This window comes from Vigna unguiculata, chromosome 1, assembly GCF_004118075.2.
Source record: "Vigna unguiculata cultivar IT97K-499-35 chromosome 1, ASM411807v1, whole genome shotgun sequence".
NCBI lineage: Eukaryota > Viridiplantae > Streptophyta > Magnoliopsida > Fabales > Fabaceae > Vigna > Vigna unguiculata.
Window position 1 is genome coordinate 28,648,742 of NC_040279.1, and position 7,248 is coordinate 28,655,989.

Here is a 7,248-nt window from a genome sequence, read left to right on the forward strand (position 1 = left end):
CCTTGATGCTCTTTTCTTCCTATCGAGTCAACCGGACTGAAAAAAAGAATAGCTTATCGAGCTCTTTGGTACGCGGCTCACCTTTTAAATTGAGCTGTTCTTGCTACTCCCATAAACTAAAAAAATGGGGTGGGTAGGATAAGGACTCTTATCATACAACTCTTTTTCTTGCTCTTCTCTTCTGGTGTCCTTTTATTCTCTCTTGGCCCGTTGCGCCTGTTTGACCAATGAGAGTCCAGACTGGAGCTCATCTGATTAATTCTTCCGTTTACTCATTCGTCAGTATTGTCATCATTTGAAAACTTATTAAAAAATAATAATAAAATAACACAAAGCATATTGGGACCACACCAAATTAATGAATAAAAAAAACATTGAGGTAAAATATTAAACTACTTATATTCTTATTTGTGAATCAAGGTTAAATATTAGTGTCATTTCCCTCCAAGATTCTAAGAAACCATTCTTTGATCCAAAAACCCACGACAGACTAAAGAATATCTCCCTCTAAGACTCCAAGGAACAACTCCTTTATCCAAAAACAAAAAAAATCACGAGAGACTAAAGAAGAATCACTTTCTAATCAAAGTTTCTAAAATCTCTCCCTCAAAGTATACTCGAGAGCATAAATGACTCCTATAAATTTAGCATAAATAAAAGTTTGCACTCCTAAAAAAGCTTAAACTACCTACATGTGCACCCTTACTTCCTCTAAAAATAAAAATACATGAAATGAAACCAAGGTCACTCTTAGTTGCACTATCCTTATTCACCTTGAGTCAATTACTAAGTAAACCTTGTCATATTAAGTCCATAAATAAAACCACCATATCCTCCCTAATTTGAATATTGAAAAATATTCAACACCAAAAAATCATAAACGTATTGCTCATATGTTTCTTAGATTAATTATGGAATCATAGGCACTAACTCCTCAATATGAAAAATAGGAGAAGGAAACACAATTAAATCATAAAATTTAGTATGATTTCTCATCCTTCAAATCATCTAGATAACTATAATAATGATAGTGATTTTAATCACTTTCAGCAAATGACAACAATAGAAACTTCATAGACAACTAAATTCAAAGAAAAAAAAATTAAATTCTGAAAAAAAATCTCTTCAATCATTTCCATAACCGTATAGTAGCACACGTAAAAAAAAATAATAAGAAAAAGATTTAACATTATTTATACACGAAGATATATCCATCCTATCACTATTGCATTATAAAAATCTAAAATACATTATTAAAGTTAAGTTGTTCATGTTTCTTTATAAAAGTTAATGGGTGGGTTACCACCTTTTTTTTTCTTTTTTTTTTACGTGACCTCTCTTTTGGTCTCCCTTTCTCCAACTTCTTTCTTAATTTTTGTCTTCATTCACAATATTTGTTTTACGAATAGATTTACAAACTAAGATGAATGATTAGAGAACTTTTAATTTTTCTCTATGCTTTTTCTTCTTTTAATTTTTTACTCTAAATCCTAGACCTATATCTTAAACATATAAATTTCATTGTTATCCCGGTCAATGAAAACATGTTATCCTTTTAAATCGTTCATCCGTTAATTTGTATTAACAGTGATACTTTGTGATATGAAATAATTAAAAACGAATATTATGGAGAATAATATCAATAAAAATTTGTTTTTTAACCCACCATGATAAATGACACCACGTGATCCAAGCCTCGCCTAGTGAAAAACCAAGGTGAGATAAAGTAATTGATATAGTATAATATTAACAATAAAGAAAAGAAATAATTTTTAAAAGCTTAATTTGATATTTTGTAAAGTACTTAATAAATTTTTGTAGTTATCAAGTAATTAAAGTTATATATTTTTTAATTGAATTTTTATGATTATTTAAATTTTGATGTGATTATTACATTATCTTATAATCATCTGTTTACTTGTTTTTAATATATAAAAGATTAATTTTGAAAAGGTTAAATATGTTTTTAGTCCGTGTATTAACATGCAAAATTAGAATTTGTCCATTTTTTAAAGTTCATATAAAATCTGTTCTTATACTTTAACAATGCATGAAATTTGTCCTCCAAAACATAGTGTAAATATCTTATACTTTAATTAACATGAATCTAAAGATCGTGTAAATAAAAAGACAAAATGAACAAATAATATAGTCATTTAAATTCAGGTTAAGTATGTTTAAATTTAAATTATTATAAAATTAAATTAATTCAAGTTAAATTAAATTTAAAATAATAAATAGTTCAAACAATTATTTATATTTTTAATTTCTATGTTTACATCCGAAATTAGAATTTGACGCTTTTTCTTAAAATTCATATAAAATTTGTTTTTATATTTTAATAATGTATATATCTTTTATAGTGAAAAGCACAATTTTTTTGTTGAAATTATATGTATCAGTCACGTGACAGACTTGTGGTAGCCACATTATTTAACATCTCAGTTCAGTCAACATGTCTAGTAATCACATTAGTTAAAAGTTATGTGAACGAATTTTTTATAAACTTTGAAAGAGAAATAAGTTTCAATTTCACGTATAAGTATAATGAGTAAAAATATACTTAACCCAATTTTAAAATATTATAATTTTAAATTATTATAATTAATGTAAATAATAAATAATTTCTATTAATTTGATTGAAAAAGTATAGATAATAAGTACAATACATGATAAGAATGAAAGATGCTCTGAAATGCAAATTGGACTCGACTGACATCAACTTAAAAGTTCCTAACAATTTTAGAGAGCCATCAGTCGTGTAACACGAGATAGCACACAATAACAGAAAAACAAGAATTTGAAAAAAAAATCAATAATAAACTAAAAAATTAAAGGAATTATTGATAAAAACTAAATTTTATTAGTTAACAATACAATATTTAAAAGAATTAAGTTATATTAACCACTTAATTAATAATGTAAATATAAATTAACTATAATTCATGAAATTCTTTGAGATCTTACTATTACCTGCTTAAAAAAAATTGTTTATTTAAAATGTAAGATACTTTTGCTACGGTAGAATAAAATTAAGCTTAAGTTTTAATAAGTTTCTATAAATTCAGATGAAGTTTTATTAAGATACTTTTGATCTAGCTACTTCAATATTCACAAAATATTTGAGATTTCCAAGTTGTTTCATCTCAAATTCAGATGCAAGGTATTGTTGTAAACTAGAAATCTCATCTTGGTCATTTCCTGTAACAATCATGTCATCTACGTATATAATCAAAGTTGTAATTCTTCCCTTTCCTCTATTCAAAAATAAGGTGTGATCAGAGTTACTAGCTCTATAGCCAAAAGCCTTCATAGACTTGGTAAACCTTCCAAACCATGCTCTTGGGGATTGTTTTAATCCATATAGAACCTTCTTTAATTTGCAAACCTTCATTCCAATTGAATCTGTCATGCCTGATGGAGAATCCACATAAATTTCTTCTAAAATTTTTCCATGTAGAAAAGCATTTTTCACATCAAATTATAAAAGAGGCCAATCTTGATTTTCTGCTAGTGACAGAAGTATTCTCACAGTATTGAGCTTGGCTATCGGTGCGAACGTCTCTTGGTAATCTACACTATAAGACTGAGTGTAACCTTTAGCCACAAGTTCTGCTTTATACCTCTCAATAGTTCCATCAGCTCTATGCTTAATTGTATATACCCATTTGTAGCTCACAATTTTCTTCCCTCTTGGTAAAGACACAAGATCCCAAGTGTTATTTTTTTTTCTAAAGTTGTCGTTTCATCAACCATTGCTTTGGTCCATCTAGAATCTGCCAAAGCTTCCTATATATTACTAGGAATAAAAATTGAAGATAATTAAGATACAAATGATGCAAATGACTGGGATAAATTGTGAGATGACACATATTTACTAATGGGATATTTAACTTTGGCTTGGAGATCTGGTTCATATTTAGCTGGAGGTTGACCATGATTAGAACGGGGTGGAAGATTATATTAGACAATAGTAGACTCAATGTTTGGTGTGTTAGTGGTCTCATGCAAACAAGGATCAATTTCATGATGTTAGTGGTCTAAATTAGTATTATCAAGGGTAGGATCAAGAGAAAAAATTTCATGATTAGTTTCAACTACATTAGTATTATCAAAGATAGGATCAGAAGGTACCTCTAAAGACTCAAGTCGAACCTGTGGAGAAGATTGAACCAATTGGTTAGGATCAGAAGACATTGTATTATCCAAAGGAAAAGTTTCCATATTTAGGATTGGCTCACTTCCTACAAAATGATCCTCACACGATAATTTATCTTTACAGCATAATTTTATATTTGGGATATCAAACATACTAACATCATGATTATGCACTTCACTTTCATTGCCGCTTTGAAGCGTATAATCAAAATAAATAAAAAACAATGCTCATTAAATGTCACATCTATATAGATATAAAATTTCTTTGATGGTGGATGGTAAGCACGATAACCTTTTTGAGTTGATCCATACCCAACAGAAACACATTTTAAAGCTCATTCTTCAGGTTGATGTGGGTGTAAGTGAACATATATAACGCATCCAAAAATATGATGTGGTAAATAAACCATGGAAGGAAGGATACAATGATCAGACAATACATCTAAAGGCCAGATTTTGTCGTTTAAATAATGATGGACAATTTTGTCGTTTAAATAAAATAAAATTGCATTAATAATTATTAGACCTGATTTCATTTAATATCACAATTAATTATAAATTTTCATAAAATTCAGTGCATATTAATTATCCTTAACCAGCAATATCCTTATTTTTGTTGTGTTCCATTTTCGATTTGATTTTTTAGTTGTTTATTTTTTAACATATAAAACCTTTAATTGTTTCTTCTAATTCTGCATTTCAATTTCCTATTACTGCATTTTAATTTCGGTTTACATCTCTTTCTTGTCATTTTCATTTCAGTCTTTACATTTTAATTTCACCAACTCTTAATCTATTAAGAAAGAAATCATCTAATGGACTTAACATTTTTGTATTTCTTGAAATGATTTGGGTAAACCTCCCTTTATCCTTATATTATCTGAGGATTTTTCTTTATTTTCATAAAATTTACATATAATAATATGAGATTTTACTTTAGTAACTTATGTTTATCCTCAACTCAATTTTTAATATGTTAATTTTAAATAAACCCACATGTTATTTATGATAAAAAAACTAAAAATGTAGATAGATAACAAAATGCTATCTTTTGATGTTTATTTAATAGATTAATCATTAATAATCAAATATCCGAAAGGAAAAAAATCTGATTAAGTGTTTATGTAAAACATGTTTTAATTATGTTTTACATGTTTTGTAGACTATTTTTCAAATAAGATTATATTAGATATTACTGACATCTCTGTTGATACTTTGAAGTTGATCAAACATGCGGAAACCACACCAAATTAATGAAAAAAATATAAATAAATACAGAGTTAAAATACTAACTACTTATATTGTTTTCTATGAATTAAAGTTAAACATATAAATTTCATTGTTATCCCGGTCAATGAAAACATGTTATCCTCTTAAATCGTTCATCCGTTAATTTGTATTAACAGTGATACTTTGTGATATGAAATAATTAAAAACGAATATTATGGAGAATAATATCAATAAAAATTTGTTTTTTAACCCACCATGATAAATGACACCACGTGATCCAAGCCTCGCCTAGTGAAAAACCAAGGTGAGATAAAGTAATTGATATAGTATAATATTAACAATAAAGAAAAGAAATAATTTTTAAAAGCTTAATTTGATTTTTTGTAAAGTACTTAATAAATTTTTGTAGTTATCAAGTAATTAAAGTTATATATTTTTTAAAAGCTTAATTAGATTTTTTGTAAAGTACTTAATACATTTTTGTAGTTATCAAGTAATTAAAGCTATATATTTTTTAATTGAATTTTTATGATTATTTAAATTTTGATGTGATTATTACATTATCTTATAACCATATGTTTACTTGTTTTTAATATATAAAAGATTTAAAATTTGAAAAGGTTAAATATATTTTTAGTCCGTGTATTAACATGCAAAATTAGAATTCTTCCATTTCTTAAAGTTAGTATAAAATTCGTTCTTATACTTTAACAATGCATGAAATTTGTCCTTAACATAGGATATTAACTTTTAGCTGACCTGACTAACAACATGTTGACTAAACTATCATGTCAGAACACATGACAACCATGTGGCTGACACGTGTAATTTAAAAAAGAAAAAATATTTGTTAATTTTTTTTTCTTTTAGCTATGGAAGACGCACTGGTGCAAAATGAGAATATAACAACAACATATGACATCATTTATTAAAAAAACGATATAATATATAATGCGGTGGCAGTTTCCTAAATACTTGAAACAATATAACATCAGTTGCGCAAATAACCGATGTAATATCAGTTTTTATTCAAAGAACGCGTCTTTCCCTTCTTCTCTTTCAGTTCGAATCCTCTTTTCTCTCGTGCCTGGCTTCAACAGTTCATCACCCACTCCCGCCTAGTTCACACCACATTCACCATTGTTTTGTGCCTTGTTCACTTCTAAAAGTCGCTCTCCATTTGAAATGTCGAACAAGAGCTATTTTTGGGTCTCCATTGTTGTCGTTCAACCCTAGCCCTAGGCCACAACTGCATTGCGCTCAACCTGCGCATCTCTAACTTCGTTCCCAGCCACCACCAGTGATGCCATTCTTCCCACCCGTCACCAGCGAGAGGGGTTTTTGTCTTCAAGTGTTTTGGGTTGAAGTGTGGTGGTGTAAGACGACAAGCTTTCCAGTGTTTGTGGCATTTGTTGGGGTCTAGGGTTTGTTTCAAGCCAACGTAACCCTAGCTTCCCTTTCTTTATTCTTTTCTCGCTGATTAGTTCACTAAAAAATAGAGCACCAGATCATGGAAGGGGTTTCTAGGAAAGCCCAAATGTCGATTGTTGCTTCTTCCATGTTTCCTAGCTTCAGATTATGTGATAGCGAGGAGGTTAAGCTAAACAAGAATGCGAAAATGAAGGAGGGCGTGGATTTCCATTTTTTTCGTGAAAGAGATCGTGGTGGGTTGGGAATACACAACGACACTGTTTTTTTGGTGAGTTTCCTCTCCATTGCTTCTGAATATATGAAGTAGAAGGCACTTGTGAAGCAATGATGATACCAATTTTTAATCAAGCCTTCTAAATATTGGGTTCACTTATGAATATATGAATTAGATTGTTTACTCTCAATGGGTTTTAAATATAGCTTGCACAC